General features: G+C 37.7%; 1 long non-coding RNA gene across 2 annotated transcripts in view; it reads right to left on the minus strand.

Annotated features, from left to right (window-relative positions):
• Positions 1-1,169: 1,169 nt before the first annotated feature.
• LOC137850311 (uncharacterized) overlaps positions 1,170-17,023 on the minus strand; it is a 52,362-nt gene continuing 36,508 nt past the window's right edge. Inside the window, exon 3 of one of the 2 annotated variants that reach the window (XR_011092461.1) lies at positions 1,170-3,265. This is a non-coding gene — a long non-coding RNA (uncharacterized lncRNA). Of the gene's footprint in view, positions 3,266-6,484; positions 7,937-17,023 lie in introns of those variants that run through there. The other variant, XR_011092462.1, reaches the window with a different exon arrangement.

Genomic DNA, 17,023 nt, shown 5'->3' on the forward strand with positions numbered 1-17,023 from the left:
CTCCCTTACAGAGACAAAATACGAGGTCTTTGCTGCATGTGAGCAGTGTAAGTGGTTGCTTAATGCTAGGTGAAAGAAGGCCATCACTAAAACCTTCCCAGGGCACAGTGTGACGCACTCATCTTTCCATTTGGAACTAATATTTCCACAGCAGGAATGAAAGACAAAACCTTCTCATAATATATATATATACATATACATATACATATATATATATATACATACATATATATATATGTATATATACATATATATGAGCAAAAGTGCAATTGAAAACTAAATCATTATATAGGTGGAAAACTGGGTTGCCAAAACAGTTTGAGACAGGCAAAACAACCATCTTAAATACTCCTTTCAGGTCCCTCCATTTTTCTTTAATACGTATTTTGATTAAATAGGCCCTCTATCAACGAATATCAACGAAGAACACACTACAGATAAGTTCTGTTTCAAATATACCAGCCAAATCATTGGCAACGTTACTTGATTTCATCACTTTAATATTAGTAGCTTCAATTCATGCAGTACTATCTTAGGTACTGCTTCTTTACTAATGATTCTCTCAATCTCTAATTGAAATCTTACTATGAATGGCAAAGGGAAATAGCCAGAATGCAGTATTTGATGCTGGGTTGAGATCTGTGAAAATTAGGAAGAGAGAGAAAAAAGATGGGGGAAAGGATATCAGTGACCAAATTGGTAGACTTACAGTGTTTCTGTCACTGTCCATACAGCTCTCTGATAGGGATTAGGGATTAGCCTTGCTGAAAAGGAGGCATTTTTAATACAATCTCAGGGATCGATATTAAAAAAAAAAACAAACTTTGGAGCAATTATTTTTTGGGAAGAAAGCTAGACACAAACTTTGGTAGCTGTGGGTAAAGTAAAAGAAAAGGTTACATACCTTAGACATTTATTCTTGGTGAGGTTCTAGTTCTTCTTACCCACACATATTGTTTGGTTTGCTGCCTGAAATGGTGCGAGTTACTGATGGTACTTAAAATAACAAACCTTCAGAGGTCATGATCGGAAATGACTTTAAAGGTTTTGCTGACTGAAACAGTTGAAGAAACTTCTCCATCAGCTTCTCCCCAAGAGCGGGTCAGAGCCAGCTTCAGCCAGCTCCAAAACGGACCCACCATTGGCCAGAGCAAGGCCAGTGAGTGATGCTGGTTGGGCCTCTGAGAGAGCAGATTTAGGAAGGGGGGAAAAAAACACACCATGCAACAGCAGCTGGGAGAGAGGAGTGAGAACCAGCCCTGCAGACCCCAAGGCCAGTGCAGAAGGAGGGCAGGAGGTGCTCCAGGCATGCAGCAGCAGTTCCTCTGCGGCCTGTGGAGAGGCCCCTGGTGGAGCAGGCTGTCCCCCTGCACTAAGTAAAATACACTAAGTCCATGATATTGAAATTGCAGCCCTAGAGAACTAGGAACCATTCGTTGGCCTCAGCTGCAAGTGTAATAGTGCTGCTTGAATCCACACAACTTTTCTTCCCCAGTCAAGGTGTTCTCATCCATAAATCCCCCTCAGAACAGTCCCTGGCCCATGTTAGTCCTGTGCACAGCAGCTGGAGTGTACCCAGGAAGACTGAGTAATTAAATCATGTGTTTGGTTTAATATAACCATGTTTGGTTTAATATAACCTCCATGGTTTATTCAGAAATCCATTCCCTGAGCCACCTAAATCTGAGCCTTGTTCGTATTTTATATGTAGGGCAGCTGTCCCCTTATTTCAGGTAGACAATAGATTTTTTTCTCTCTTTTTTTGATGACTAATGTGTAGTTGTGTATTCTTTAGGACTGTTAAGTAGTAACTCACTTCTTATTGGTATTTTTACAAGGATAGTCAGAAAATATTTTTACTGCTGTTTTAGGTAGTTTCCATTCTTCTTTTCCACCTGCAGCTTAATCCTGTCCCATCACTTAGAACAGGGCCAGCATAGCTGAGAGGACAGAGATTTCTGGAAATTAAGCAGAGTGGAACAAGAGAGGGGAAATTCTATTATTGACTGTCAGGTCCTTGAGAAGTGCAGCTGAATGTCAAGTCAATTGTTTGCCTGGCTGCATTTTAATCTCTGCTATGGGAATGGTCAACAGGGAAAAAAAAGGATTTTAATTTTTTTTTTTTTTAATAATTATTTTCTGTATCTCTTTGCAGCTCAGCTTTGTGGGGAAAGTTAACAGTCACGTTTTGAATCACAAATTGTTGCTGAAACTTCAGCTTACATAGGGACCAGCTTTGATTCCATGCTGGTAAAACTGGGAGGAAGCTTGGGGTTGGTGTCCTGCCTGAATCACACCAATGCCCACAAAAAGGTTTCTATCTATACCAGCTGCCCCAAAACTTACTGCAGAATCCTTAAAATGTCATGGTCTGAAAGTGATTATACACCTCTTTTAACTTATCTGTACTGCGACTCTACTCAGCATTTAGGACAGAAAAGTGTATACAAGTTAAACAGGACCTCAGGGCTCATCAATGTGATTTTGTGTCACTAAAAAGAAAAAAAAAAAAAAGAAAAAAAAAAGGGCATTCTCAAGAATAAAGTATCAAATTAATTTTGCTTCTCAGGAAATTAGGACAGACAAGAGTGTTACATTAGTTGAAGGAAAAGGTCTGGTGGTTAGAATTTCTTCACTGTATCATTCTGATATGGTGAATGCATCTCAATTTCTGCTAATACCTGAATGTCAGCAATAGTATTATGCTAAAGCATTTCAGAGACGAGCAAGTTCACTTTCCATCCAGCACCTGACCTCTAAATCTTTGCTCCGTGTACCAACAGTGCAATATTTATCTTAAATGGGAGTTCACGTGAAAGGTATAGTCCACCATGACAGAATATTCCTATTGTCATTCATGTGATGCTGCAGAGGTTTTTAAGTGACTCTTCTCTCTGTTTAAAGAATTGAACCCCAAGCATTCCTTTCTTGCTCAGAATGGTGCTCCTGTGCTACCTGTCACTTCTGGTGCTCTACATAACCACTTACTACGTGTCCATGGTCAGGTGCTGGCAGCGGGGCTGCCAGGTCCTCTGTGAGGATCCCATTATGCAGCAGATGGATATTTCCTGAGGTAACTGTGGCCTGTGGAGAACATGCACTGGAGCAGGTTTGTCGTGAAGGATTGCAGCCCATGGGGAACACATATTGAGCAGGGAATAAGTGTGAGCAGGAAGGAGCTATTTGGACTGACCACAGTCCCCATTCTTCATCCCCCTGTGCTGCTCAGGTGGAGGCTGTAGAGGATTCAGCAGTGAAGTCAAGACTGGGAAAAGAGGGGAGAGGAAAGGTGTGGTTTTAATGCTTTCCATTGTTTCTCACTACCCAAATCTGTTTCATTTGGCAATAAATTACATTATTTTTTCCCCAAGTCTGGTCTGTTTTGCCTGCAATGGTAATTGCTAAGTGATCTTCCTGTCTATATCTTGATACATGAATTTTCTCACTGTATTTTCTCCCTCAATATTCTGGGGAGAGGTGGTGAAGGAAAGGCTGGCTGGGAGTTTGGCCAAGGTTAACCCTCCACACTGCTGTATTGCTTTTATAGAATCATAGAATCATTCAGGTTGGAAAAGACCCCTAAGATCATCCAGTCCAACCTTTAACTTAATACTAAAGTCCGCCAGTAAACCATGCCACTAAGTTCTACATCTGCACACTTCTTGAAGACCTCCAGGAATGGTGACTCAACCACTGGGCAGCCTATTCCAATGTTGCACAACTCTTTCTGTAAAAAAATTGTCATAATATCCAATCTAAACCTTCCTTGGCACAACTTGAGGCCATTTCCCATCATCTTATCTCTGTGGCCAGTAACATCTGTACTAATACTTTGTTTCCTTCTCTTACTTTTACCTCAGTGCCCCTTTGAAGTTGTCCTGATGTACAGCATATCATTTTACTACACATTTATTCTTCTGCATCACTCTGTTATGACAGGAAATAGGGTGCAATCAATGTTTTTCTTTCAAAGCACATAGGTCATCATACTTGAGGCTAAATACCTGCAAGCTCCATACTGTCTAGTTTATGAAGCATCACACTCAATATGTGAGTGGAGGAACATTTGACCTTTATTCGCCCTCCATTCTGATTCACATCAGGGGTGGCAAGTACATAATATCTTACCTGAGGCATATAGAATTGCCAACATACATAGAAGAAAGCTGCACAGCATGTCTTTATGCCACACACCAAACCTCCAGTGCCATAACTACTATTTACAGAGTGTGTCCTCCAAAACTCTATTGAAGTGGTGAGGAGTGCTCTAGTCTTGATTCTAATTTTGTAGTGTGAATGCAATCTAGACATACTGGCAACCCCATGCCTGCTTTCTGGTTGGGGATGAATTTAGGGGAGATGACACGAGGTCAGTAGTTATCTTACCAATACAATGCTTCTTTCTTTTAATGTATGTGTAGGACCAACATCTGGGAGAGGTTATCTTTACTTATTGTACCTGTGTGGATATTCCTCTTTAAGGAAGATCAGTGGGTTATTAGAGACCAGTACTGTGTAAAAGTAAAAAAGTCTGAAGGATAACTACATCAAGGACAGAAAAGAAGAACTGGAAAAAACAGGGAGAAGCACATGCACCACAGGTGAGGAAACCATCAAGAGTGAAACTACAGCTCTGAGAAAGATCGCCTTACCTAGAGAGAGAGTATTCAGTTGCCCTTCAACTTCTGATCCAAGGATGCCTCCAAAGATACATCAAAGGATGCAGGATTTGTCGTATTTGCATTGCTTTGAGCCTCCTTTTTCCCAAGGATCTCCAATATGCTTGTTCATGCTGTCAGCCTTAAGGCTATTGACAATGCCATTACCCAAAGCAGCAACGTGCCTACATCCAGAGGCAGTCTGTCCCAGAGGAGTCAACAAGTGGCAGCTGCCAGAAGCAGTCTGTACCCATCAGCAAAAAATTCTACAAGAGCATGCTGGCAGCCCCTCTCTCAGACCACCCCACTCTTCTATCTCACAGCTGACATCTACTACAAAACTAAACTGCTTCTGGGTCTGGAAGTGGGTGAGCATGCTCTTTGGTCACGAAAAAACTCCTACAGACCTGAGGTAAAGTGGTTTAGTACTGGCAAGTCTGCTGATAATAGTTTGCTGATTGCCATGGTAACTGGTGGCCATACTGTACCCATATATGCCCGAGGCATACATTGCCATCCAATGCTCTTTAGAGCAATGTTCCTGTAGCTATAAGAGGGACTATCCAGCACATCCCAGCACATCCCAGAACCACACAAATTGGCACAGAAAGAATGGAACTAGTTTTCCTCTTGCATGCCAGAATACATGTAGGTGTCTTCAGCCTGTCCCTCAGGAGCTTGTGCTGCTCCTGGAAGTCCTTTTTAGCATTTGAACCACTTCTGACTTGACTGCAGCTCCTACCCCCCATGACTTCACTGTGCAATTGCACTTACAAGGCTTCTCTCAGCACTGCAGCTTAGCACCTACCAGAATCTCCCTGTGCCATTGTAACATGCTCTCACTCTGCTATTCAGGACACTATAAAGAAAAGGGAGTTACTGTGAGAGAAAAAAATATTATTTTTCAGGAAAAAATATTTTAAAAATAAGAGACTTTTCTGATCCACTGATTGTAAGACAGCTATCATTTACACATACTTATATATATTATATATATAATATATAATATATATTATATACTAATAATATATATATACTATATATATATACTATATACTACATATATAGTATATATAGTGTATATATATATAATACTATAGTACTATATATATAATATATATAAAGTATATATATTATATATAGTATATATATACTATATATATACTATATATATTATTATATTTTCTAAAAATCTTCATTGGCTCTAGAACTTCTGTAACAGAATTAACTAAAATGGTCAAAGGGAAGGAGGAGGAGAGAAAAGAATCCAAATATGTACAAATCAGATGAAGATGTGTAATGTTTTTTTCAGAATAATTAGATGAAGCATGAGAAAATCATCCATTGTTCTGAAAGGTACATTAAAAATAAAAAATGACTGCCTTATTATCTTACAAATAAATCCCGAGAGGTGTAATAGCTGACCATCAGATATAAACACTTGGTCAGGATAAAGCCTACAATAATGATATCGAATTAGATGAACATTACTTAGTGTGCTGTTTGAACAAACAATATGAAATAAAAGGGTTATGCTGTGGAACAACTAAAAAAAAACAAAGCCTGTTGCAAGTGAAGGAAGGAAATGAGTAGATGATAAATGTATGTGGATTAATTGCTGAATTCTGGTTAGTCTTCAAGCATAAGAGATTTAGACAGCATGGGTAAAAAAAAAATAATTATATTTTTTTAGCTTTTTCTGAACCAGAATCTGAATTAATTTATCAGAGAGACACAAGGATTTTTTTTACAATGAGATTCTTTTTCATTTGCAGTGAAATTCAGTATCTATTGAAATACTGGTAACTGGATGTTGGCACAAAGAGAGCTGAAATAAATTATTAAAAACAATTAACACAGAAGTGCAAAATTTCACAGGAGGGATTAAACTGGAGTGACTCATTCAATCTATCTTTCTGTTTACAGCAGTTTCAATAATCCACTGAATGTGGGAAAATTGCCACGTGACTGGGATCAGGTAAAGAGACCTTTTGAATTAGTTAATTGTAACAGCAGTATCTGAATAATATGTTGTCTGAAACATTATTGAAAGGTACTATCAGCTTTCATGAAGTGTGTCCTTCACTTAATACAGGATAACAGGATAATTTACAGTTGGTGTATATGTTAGGTCAATGGAACGGGAAACATAATCTGTCCACAGAGAGCAGATCAAAACACCACACAAAGGAATGAAAAGAACTGATCAGAAGCTAAATATCTATAAGCACTGCTGGATATCCGTATGCATTGGAGTCCGGAAACATGGTACAAGCCATCAAAATATAAAAGGCTTTAAAGGAGCAACTGAAAATTAGAGCTTCTGGGACCCAGAATTTACAGGAGCTTAAGATTTGGCACTTGAAAGCAAAGAAATTGCCTGTTTCTCACATGCAACAAAACACTCTCATGCATACACATCTGTTGTAAACAAGTAGATATATAGCAAAAAAAAAAAAAAATATATATATATATATATCAAATTCTCATAATTTGTCCCAGTGTTCCAGCTAATCTTGCAAATGCCTGATCATTAATTGGTAACTCAAATTAATGGAGCAAAATGCTTAGATGGTAAGCAAGAAGACACGTCTGATAGTTTTGTAAGGGATTTTAATGTGTTTGTATCTGTCCATGATAATTTGAGGTCCTTTCTGAGATCATCTAATATCTTTGTGTGAAAGTACATAGTTTCCTAGAGGAATTTGAAAGAATGGCAAGATTTTGACTGGAAGATGGGTGTGAAAACATTCTAGGATGTAAATGAAGCACAACAGTGAAGTTGGAAAAGAATTCATATGGGTAGAAGGTTACAGCAAGATGAAACTGCTAGTAAGGATTTGTAATTTGTTATGCAGCTTGAAGAGAATTCTCCCTGGAGCTGTGAAATCACTCATAAAGTGCTATCTAAGAACAAGGTGACAAGAAAAATTCAATTTCCCCAGGACTTGCTTCTTGGCTATGATCAATGCTCTGTAAACACACACCCATTTTTTTTGATTAACATAATTACTTGGAAGGGCATATTTTGCAAGAAATCTATTTTGCTCCAATCCTTTTAAAGACAGTAGGCAATTTAAAATAAATTGAATGTCTCAGCTGCATTATCAGCATTCATCCATTGGCTTGGGTGATTTCTGCTGGTCGCAATGATAATAAACCATCAGTTTACTAAGTAGCAGCAGAATAGGCATCTCTGTATAAGCTCTGTCAAGTCCACTTGGTGAGTCTTGAAGTTCAGTGGAATTCAGATGGCAATATTCCAAAGTAGGATTTTTCTACAAAGAAGAACAAGCAGTGGAGGAAACTGACTGGAGAATGAATTACAGTAAATGGTTTACAAGACAAGGCAAAACTGAAATATTCAGCACTGATCCAGAAATCTCAGCAGTATGCTCAGTCGTCTTGCCAGGATGTTAATAAAAATAATTGTCATTTATGGTTTCAAACTATCTCAATAACTCCCAAGTTTATTGTGTACTTTTAGAAACAATGAAAAATACAAGATTTCCATAATCGTGTATTCACCAATATAATTTCTGCTCCACCTGCCAATCTACAGAATTGAAGACAAGTTTCTGAAAGAAAAGAAAAATAAAAAGAAAAGAGAAAAAAAGAAAAAGAAAAAGAAAAAGAAAAAGAAAAAGAAAAAGAGAAAGAAAAAGAGAAGAGAAGAGAAGAGAAGAGAAGAGAAGAGAAGAGAAGAGAAGAGAAGAGAAGAGAAGAGAAGAGAAGAGAAGAGAAGAGAAGAGAAGAGAAAAAAGAAAAGAAAAGAAAAGAAAAGAAAAGAAAAGAAAAGAAAAGAAAAGAAAAGAAAAGAAAAGAAAAGAAAAGAAAAGAAAAGAAAAGAGGAAAGGAAAGGAAAGGAAAGGAAAGGAAAGGAAAGGAAAGGAAAGGAAAGGAAAGGAAAGGAAAGGAAAGGAAAGGAAAGGAAAGGAAAGGAAAGGAAAGGAAAGGAAAGGAAAGGAAAGGAAAGGAAAGGAAAGGAAAGGAAAGGAAAGGAAAGGAAAGGAAAGGAAAGGAAAGGAAAGGAAAGGAAAGGAAAAAGAAAAGAAAAGAAAAAAAGCTTTGGGATTTAATAAGTGCAGTATTTTGTATGACCTTCTTAGTATTTCTTGGGTAGAGACAAGGGATGGGTCTAAAAAATTATTACAGTTTTGTACAGAAGTATTTCAGCATGTTGTATCGGTTTCTGCATATCTTTGTGAAAAAATAAAAATAATAATAAAAAAAGAGACATACGATATGGTTAAACATCAGATTTTCCAAATAAGCTTTTTCAAAAACAAAACTAAAACAACTTTAAATCTTACATTAATGTAAATGATTTCAGTGATTACTGTATTTGTTACTTTGGTGGTTCAAGTTCTGGCCCCTTGATGAAGGTATTGCTGTTAACTCATCATCAATATATCATATTTATGCATATATAATGCCATCATAAATATTTTTAATTGTTTTTTCCACATTATTTAAAATATATTTTAAAAGGCCAAAATATACTTAAAATACCGTGTAAGTACTTCAATCATATAAATAAAAGAGAACAAGAAAAGAAGTGTGATAACTGTGATGGGAGAAGAGGATAGAAGTAAAAGATAGAGCTTTATTAGCCTCTGGTTTCAGTAAGTATCTTGATGTTAAAAATAGAACAGTTAGTTTGAAATGGACTTCCAGATGTCATCTGGCCCACCCCCCTTCTCAAATCAGATCTAATCAGAGCAGATTGCACAGGGACATGTCCCATTAGTTCTTGAGCACCTCCAAGACAGAGATTCCAGAGCACCTCTGGGCAATCAGCTTTGGACAAACCTGATGATAATATATATATATATATATATATATAAAATGAATCACAATTTACCATGTTCCAAGTTTCTTCCTCTCTTCTTAGGGACAAAGTCAATTTTGTCACTAGAGATAAGGATATGAACATGCAAATAATCATAATAAAGAAAGGAAGAAAACTTCAAGAGGTTAATGACCTTAAGATAATTATTTATTTGAGGTCAGTAGGAACTTATCTAATCAGTGGAACGCTGTGGGTTGTGTTTAATAATGAATTGTCAATTCGCAGAGAGGTTAGTAACAAAAGGTTTTTAAGATCATCATTGGCAGTGAGTTTTCAACATACCCATTAATATTCTGGAAACAAAAAATAACACTTTGTTAAAGCAGTTTGCTGACAACATGAACCTGGAAGATTAGAGTAATATAGAGGGAAATCAGAGCTGTATAGACACATAATTAGATAATCCTTGTAAATGGAGAAAAAAGGAAAGGAAAGGAAAGGAAAGGAAAGGAAAGGAAAGGAAAGGAAAGGAAAGGAAAGGAAAGGAAAGGAAAGGAAAGGAAAGGAAAGGAAAGGAAAGGAAAGGAAAGGAAAGGAAAGGAAAGGAAAGGAAAGGAAAGGAAAGGAAAGGAAAGGAAAGGAAAGGAAAGGAAAGGAAAAACATCAGATTTAATAACATGAAGTATACAATAGTATATGTCTCCTCCCACCCTACCTCCACCCCTCCCCCCCAAATTCATGTCACAATATATGACTCAGTGTTTCCTTTTCACTGGATGTTTTTATAGGACTAGAGCAACCAAAAGAAATGATAAGGCACGAGGTCTAAGGTGGAATTTAAGCTTAGTAACAAGAAAGCTTTTTTTAGGCTTAGTAACGAGTAAGATTTTTTTCTTCTGTAACTGGAAGTTTTTCTGTTAGAAATGATTAATGTGAAGAATAAAACAGCACGAATTAAAACTGTGAGTCACCAAGGTGACACTAACATTCAACAGGCAAGTGTGAGGATGTTTCAAGTAAAATATATTTTGTAGGGCTAAGAAAACATTAATACCTTTGCTAACAATGGTAATACAAGCTCATCTGAAATCCTATGCATTTTTCTGGTCATCCATGTTCAGAAAAGATAGATTCAGAGTGGGAGATTTCTCACTCAGATGGAAAGAAATTTCCACTTTTGTGAGAAGTTGAAATATTGGTAAGTAGGAGGGAAGCAGCATTAGCAAGCTTGAGTGATTGTGTCTGTAAAAGACTACAGCAGAAGCTGGATGAATAAGAAAGGCTTCTTATATCATCCATACTAAATGGACTATTGAGTGCATGCTAGGGAAGTAAAACTGCAATTAGGAGGTTGCACAGTATTCTCCTAACATTTATAATCTTCCCTGCAACTGTCTCTATGCATTTACCTTCTGTACTGCAAACACAGAAAATCAGGGAAAACAGTTGGCTTGGGAAGAGAGAAAGGTTTTTGAAGAGTGTGTTACCAACATGTATTTACAAGGAAAAATTTCAGTTGTGATTGTGGAGCATCCTGAATCTACGTGGTACATTTCTGTTGTCTAAGGGTCAGGGCAAAATAAGGCCTGAACACACTGCTCAGCTTTGCCTTCTCTTGGCTCCCACCCACACTGTCTTACGGGAGAAATGCACCCACACAGAAGATAATAACCTGTATTTAGTCAACTGTCTTATTAGTATTGTTCTAAAGAATAAAAAGCAGTTTAGCCTTCATAGACAGCAGGAGGTACAGAATATTATTATTATTTTTTTCTATTTATTAAAGGCCATATTTTTTACTGTTACAAATTCAGTTCAACACAAGTGAAGTCAAGTCATGTCACTTGAATCATGAGATTGGAGGGGCAAATGACTTGTCCCACTGCTGAAGGACCCCCTTAATCAGTTGTAGCTGGGTTGTGCCACCTAAGCTTCTTTGCAGGGACCCTCACCCGAGGAGGAGGATATTCTGGAGAAAGAAAGGATGCTACAGTACCTTAGAAATTCTTAGGATTATGAGATGAGAAAATGGCTGTATTGCTTTACTGCTTCCTCTTCTCTGTTAACACTTCAACTTCATCCCTACCTATACTGCTATTGCCTTGTGTAATTGTAATAATATGCCTGGCTGTGAACTTTTCTTAGCATGAAAAAAATCCCATATTGCTTAAGTATAGGTTGAGAAACTCAGCACCGCTCAGCAGTTCTGAAAGCAGTGTAGACCTGTAGGTAGATTTTCATTGGGACTTCATGGGCACATTCCCAAAGAGGAGTGAACCTCCAATTCTAATTACTTGTCCCAAAGCATTGGAATGCAGGAGATTTTCCAATAGTTGCAAAATGACATGTTACAATTTCCTGAACTCACTTCTGGAAATCATTGGACCCTTCAAACGGAAATTTAAAAACGTCATTATAGGTAGACTTCAGGACTGGATGTATTCATGCTTAAAGACTTCAGATTTGGCAATTGAAGAAAGGATCGTATAATCAAAGGTACTAGTGTGAATTACAGGCATCATTAGGAGTGCTGCCTATAGTGAAATTGGACCATTCATTAAACTATAGTTCTTAGCCAATTAGGGCTTTAAACATGGTGTATTATAAAAATTATAGCAATCACCACGATAATTAAATGAGTCATCTATGATTACACATGAGCTTAATGTCATGCTTTAGGCAAGATGTGCACTTTATTCTCTAAACTGTTAATTGGCCTTTAGGGGAAAAAGAGAATTAGATGGACTTAATTTAAAGGACTGGATGGAACCTTGGATTGTGTTCCTAAATCATAGAGTACAAGATAATGGCAACCTTCCCCATGTGTCTCCATGATCTTCTTGGACTTCTGCAAAGAAATTTTACTTGTAGGTCCAAGCATTCATCCATTTTAAGACTATTTGCATGAAGTGAGACAATTGTTCCTTATTTTTCTATTCAAAATTTCAAGAATTTGGACATTTTAATATCAGTGTTAATTTGACTGGTAGAAACTCCCATAAGCATCAACCATTATTAACTAGTACATGTCCCTGTGCCATTTCATGTTTTATGTTAACAATAAAATGAGTAAAGCACTGAGCTTTCAAAGAACTTCTGATATTAACTAGTCCTTGGGAGTAGCATAGCAGGTGTGCAGGATGCACAGTCTCAGGCCATTTACATATACATGGCCTGAACATCAGGAATCAAACTGAAACAACCTGAAATGGCCTTGCAAAGCCATTGTCAGTTCAACATTGCCACATCTGCTTGTCAAGAGGTAACTAAGGTGGTCCCTTTCATTACTCCTCCGACAGCCCATGACTGCCGTGTCTACCTCAGTGTTCTGCCCTCAAAACCTGTGACATGCCAGTATGCTCCCTATAGCTCTTATTTCTCTTCTCATGGATGCAGGACTTAGGCTGGGATGTCAATGTGGCTAAAATGATTGCATTGCAATAACAGCAGAAGTTTTTATGAAAGGAATCTTTCATTCCTTTTGTTGTTTTGCTTTTGTTTTGTCTGGCTATTTGTTACCTCAGCTTACAAATCACATTGAAAATGTCTTTGGGTTCATCCCAGAGTGGAGCTGTAATGACTGAATGGGGTCCTATAATAAGAATAACAAATTATTATTATTATTATTATTATTATTATTATTATTATTATTATTATTATTATTATTATTATTATTATTATTATATGAGAGATATCTGTATCTCAAGCAGATAATTCACTACACACTCTTTTTTGCTTTGGATTCAGACTTCAGTATGAGAGTTGTTAGGACACTAACCTTGCTTTCAAGAAGTGACGAACACAAGCCACTCATTTCCCTTCTTGGATCCATGGTTTAAGTAGGCCTTATATGATGTAAAATAAATAAGTGAATTCATCTTTCATGAAAGACTGTCCCATCCTCTCTGCCATGTCAGTAGAAAGACAACAAACTGTGTGGGATTGGTTAGACAACCCTATAGATGAGACCTGTCTGAGATTCTCTAGGGCATTGGCCATTACTTGATGATACAGAAAGGCATGGATCTTTCACATGTTTCAGTAGCTTGTTTCACTCAAACCATTAAGTATAACCTGTATGTTTGGGAAAGAAATATATTACTGATAATTTCAAGGTAAAAATCTGCACTTGCTTTTCCCTCAAGTACTCATTCCTTTTTCTTTTCTTTTTTCTTATGGCAGAGGGACATTACTCTTCCGTGAAGAGCCCAAAATCTCCCTAAGAACTCCCTTAAGATAGGACCTGTCATCATTCCATTAGGTGACTCTTCAGAGTTAGATGGTGACAGCACAGGGTTGGTGTTTGTAAGGTTGGGAAATCTTCAGACACGAGCGAATAAGCTTCACTGCCTCTGGAAAAAGACTATCTAAATTCATTTCATCCTAGCACCCAAATGAGTGTATTCATACTAAGCGGACACCAAAACAACTAGGAATCTAGATGAAAACCTTCTGCCAAGGGGAACAGAAAATTGCTCCCACAGGTCCTTATTTCCCTTGGGAAATTTTCATAGACAGGATACCTATAAAGTTGGTAACTGAGCGTTTCACAAAGGAATCATCTTTTTATCACCCATTTTCCCTCCTGTGTATTAGTTAATTTCTAGTTTAATAGCTCTTCAGAAAACATTTCAGATGTGTAGTCAGATCCTTCAAGGGGGTGTACTTTAGGTTTACTCCTCAGTTCACTCTGAGCCAAGTCCACATTTTACTCCAATGTACTGTACATTGTTTGCCTCTGGACTCAAAAACAAAACAAAACAAAAAAACACTAGAAAGCTTAGTCTAAGAGGTAGAATGTTAGTGAGAAAGAAACTAACAAAAACACTTTGGCAGACATTCTGGTCTTATCCACAGAAACTGTGCTGAATAAGAAAGTGATAGACAGCAGCATTCACATTAGGTGCTTTCAGAATCAGTAATGTTAGAGAAGTGGTAAACAACATAAGCATGGACAATTTAGCATGCACAGCATGGGACAGAATCTCTGGGAAATGACAGAGTTAAACCTGAATTTGTTCTCCACTTCTAATGCCTGTTGAAGTTGTAGCCTCCGTTCCTCTGTGGAAAATGGACAGTTCAAATAGGTATGCACAGTATTATGATTTTTCGTAGAATCACAGAATGGTTTGGGTTGGAAGGGACCTTAAAGATCATCCAGTTCCACCCCCTGCCATGGGCAGGGAAGCCACTCACTAGAGCAGGTTGCCTGGGGCCCATCCAGCCTGGTCTTGAACATCTCCAGGGATGGGGCATCCACAGTTTCTCTGAGCAACCTGTTCCAGTGCCTCTCTACCCTTACAGTGAAGAATTTCCTCCTAACATCTAATCTAAATCTCCCCTCTTTTAATTCAATACCATTCCCCTGTGTCATATCATTATCTGCCCAAGTAAAAAGTTGCTGTTAAGATCATCTAAGCCTTAACTCCCTTAAGATCCCCTAAGCTCCTAAGCCTTAAGCTCTCTTAGGATTCCCTATGTTGTCTGAAATTCTGACTACGTAGGAGCCAAGATAAACTGTATGGCATGTAACAGTGAAATGCACAATGTCCAAAGACCCTTTTCAGCATCCTAATACAAGACTGTATCAGGAAACAAACAATAGCTGTCACTGAGACTGTTTGCAAATTGTTCACATTTTCTATTATTTCTTGTATAATCACTTTTTAATTTTTTTTTTTTCCTATTGCAACCTCTTAAACATAACAATTCAGTCAAAATATCAGCTGCACCACTTTCTGCCTGTTTCTTTCTTTTCTCTGGTGGATTTCTTATCTCTCAAACCCTACATGCTGTGAGGTATAGCCTATGGGCATCTTCCCGCAAGCCCCACATCTGATTCTTCTGCCTTGACAGCCACAGAAACATTATTGTCAAAGCTCACAAGGCTGGACTAGTGCCAGCTAAATACAGCTTTAATGGGATCACTTTTTCTGGTGACTGAGGAGGCTTAGCTGCCATATGGTCTCTTTAGGTGTCTTTCCTACAAGTGCTGTGGAACTGAACTACCCAACCATAAGTTGTTAGAGGCAAGGTCCTTGTTAAGAAGCACCAGAACTAATAAAGAGGAGAGGAAAGTTCAAGACATCAAGCAAATTTATAGGTTAGTCATTTATCATGAAGACAAAGTCCTAGTGAAAGATGGCAGCAAATGAAGGGGCAGAAGACACAAAGTTAACTGGCCTATAGCACATTTCATTTCTAATATGAAATGTATCAGCAAGTTATTTACTTGTGCTTCGTTGGTGTTTTCCAAGCTCCTAAGGAATAAATGTTTAATATAATACAGATAGGCCTGTAAAAAAATAAATAAAATAAATAAATAATTAAAAAAAGAGCTAATAGTGTTCTGAGACTAGGCTTTGGAAATTCCCACAGGAATGCTGAGGAAAATAGTCCTAGCAATGCTCAGGGATGTCCTGATGAAAGTAGCTATTGACTTTTCAGCACATCCTTGAATTGATAATTAAGCCAAGTGAAAAGAAGAACAAAGTAAGGGTATTAAAATGTAATCAGAAGGTGATAAATGCAAATGTCAATAATTTAATTAGTGCTATTCTTCCTTAGGTGGGAAAACAAACAAACAAACAAACAAAAACATAAAGCGAAGGAAAAAAAAGAAAAGATTGCAGCCAAGGACTAAATCTACACCTCAGGACTGTGGCAGAAACTCTTATGCAAAATCAGCTATATTTTCATAGCTGTCTTTCCACCACCATAACCGTTTCTTCACAGGAGTAGTTTTCAAACACCATTCCAGAGCATAGGAAGTATTGACTTTGCCAAACAGTCTAACAAACACCCTTACTGCTTACTGCTAATGGCTTAGACTTAGCCTAAGACTCCACTGGCATGGCCTAAGCAATTAAGGCCCTTCGTTTTAGTTTTCTGTTGTTCAGAGTAGATCAGAGATTTTTATGACTAAAGCACAAGCCGTGCCTGGAGAAAGAGTTTTTTCCTTGTTAAGAGACACCGCTGTTGTTAGTGTTGTTCACCTTGCCAATGAAAGCACCTCTCCATCAACTTGTTTCCACCTACAAAAGTGGTTTTGCTGGCGTAAGCATGTGAAACAGAAGTTATGGTTTGTTCACACTCCCTTTGATGATATATTTAGCACAGCTGAGCCCTCTATCAATGTAATATGAGGATCTTCAAACACAAACATACAAGCTTTTGCCAACATTGATAATTATGACTAAGACTGCATCCTCCCTAAGCAATTTGATTTTACCACCAAATGCCTCATGTAGACCTATCAAATGAAGAGTGGGGATTTTTTTAATTTTTGACTCTTAGCTATTTGAGGAAAATGATACAAGCTGCATGATGAAAGCAAGAAAGAAAGCAAGAAAATCAAGGAAGGAAGGAACAAAGAGAAAGAGAGAAGAAAGAGAGAAAGAGAGAGAAAAAAAGAGAGAGCAAAAGAGATAAAGAGCGAAAGAGAGCGAAAGAGAGAGCGAAAGAGAGAGCGAGAAAGAAAGAGAGAAAGAAAGAGAGAAAGAGAGAAAGAAAGAAAGAGAGAGCGAAAGAGAGAGAGAGAAAGAAAGAGAGAAAGAGAAAAAGAGAAAGAGAG

This window comes from Anas acuta, chromosome 1 (assembly GCF_963932015.1).
Source record: "Anas acuta chromosome 1, bAnaAcu1.1, whole genome shotgun sequence".
In the NCBI taxonomy this organism is placed as follows: Eukaryota; Metazoa; Chordata; class Aves; order Anseriformes; family Anatidae; genus Anas; species Anas acuta.